General features: G+C 42.3%; 1 non-coding gene across 1 annotated transcript; it reads left to right on the top strand.

Moving 5' to 3' along the window:
* The first annotated feature begins 1,290 nt into the window (after nucleotides 1–1,290).
* Nucleotides 1,291–1,397, top strand: LOC120859415. The gene has a single exon (XR_005720078.1). It is a non-coding gene; the product is annotated as a U6 spliceosomal RNA (small nuclear RNA).
* Nucleotides 1,398–1,634: the final 237 nt, after the last annotated feature.

Below are 1,634 nucleotides of genomic sequence, written 5' to 3'. Positions count from 1 at the left end.
GCAGCCCCTGCATTGGAAGGCACAGTCTTAACCATGGCACCACCAGGGAAGTCCCTTTTGTGTAATTCTTAAGTAAAAACAAGAAGCCATTTGGCCCCAGTCTAAATATTTAGGGAAAGAAGCAAGTAGAATTACTCCTGTTGGAAATGCCATGCTAATTTATTATGCATAGCATGATCAAACAAGAGGCCACAAGACAGAACAAGCAGACTATGCTCTTTCAGAGGTAAAAGAGAAATGCAAAGATATTAAGTCGTGGTCCTTCCTGAGAATTAATTTTGCCCCCTGGGTTCTTAGCAATTAGGTCTTTTCATCTTGGAGGTATCAGAGGCAGAGGAGGGTGCACAGCACCAAATCCATGGCACAGAGTTCAACACATAGTATTCTACCTGGGGGTGTGGAGTAAAAAACCCAGAACTGAGGAGTCATGCACAGACACAAGATTTATGGAGGCCATGCAAGGAAAGAAGATATGTGAGCTACATGTCATACTGTTCTGGATGCAACCTTTTTTCACACAGCAGAAACTGTGAGAGAGAAGACAAAGGAGAAAGACAAATAAAAGCGTGGAGGGCCCTTCCTTGTTGGTCCAGCAGTTAAGAATCTGCCTTCCAGTGCAGGGGATGAGGGTTTGATCCCTGGTGGGGGAACTAAGATCCCACAAGCCACAGGGCAATTAAGTTTGCAAGTCACAACTACTGAGCCCAGGAACCACATCTAGAGAGAAGACCGTGCCCCACAATGAAAGATCCCACATGCTGAAATTAAGACCCATCATAGCCAAAAAATAATTAAAAATATTTTTAAAAAGAAAAGTGGGAAAGTAAAGGTAAAATCAAGATAGAGAATATTGGAGCCTCCACCTGGACACCTAATTGACCCTCATCAGAAACTCAGCAGCCGCTCAGCATCAGCACTCTCTCAGCATCCCTGCTGTCTCCATGGTGATTTAATGTGATTCTGATGGATGTGACTAGTTCATGAATGCTTCTTGGAGCTGGGCACTGTTGCTAACTCCGTTTTCCAAATGAGAAAACAGTGCTTCTGAGATTGTTAACAACTTTTCCCAAATCACTGAGTTGCTAAAATTGTGGGATCAAGCATTAAACCTAGGCTGTTTCAGGCCCAAGTGTGTGCTCATGGTGAGCAAAGTAAAAACTAAGATGCTGTTTTATGAAGGAGAACGTGAACATATATTGAGCACTTAATATATACCTGGCATGTGATCCTCACAACAGTTTTGTAAGGGAATTATCATTTCCATTTCATAGATGAAGAAATTGAGGCTCAGTGCTCACTTTGGCAGCACATATACTTAAATTGGAATGATACAAAGAAGATTAGCATGGCCCCTGTTCAAGGATGATATGCGAATTGGTGAAGCATTTCTTTTTTTATGGCAGAAACCATCACAACATTGTAAAGTGATTTTAACCCTGTATGTGAGACAGCAAAAGAGACACAGATGTATAGAACAGTCTTTTGGACTCTGTGGGAAAGGGAGAGATTGGGATGATTTGGGAGAATGGCATTGAAACATGTATAATATCATATATGAAATGAATCGCCAGTCCAGGTTCAATGCATGATACTGGATGCTTGGGGCTGGTGCACTGGGATGACCCAAAGGGATG

The sequence above is a fragment of the Oryx dammah genome, unplaced genomic scaffold, assembly GCF_014754425.2.
Source record: "Oryx dammah isolate SB20612 unplaced genomic scaffold, SCBI_Odam_1.1 HiC_scaffold_2, whole genome shotgun sequence".
In the NCBI taxonomy this organism is placed as follows: domain Eukaryota; kingdom Metazoa; phylum Chordata; class Mammalia; order Artiodactyla; family Bovidae; genus Oryx; species Oryx dammah.
The sequence above is the reverse complement of the archived record's forward strand: the minus strand, read 5'-3'. Positions and strand labels throughout refer to the sequence as shown.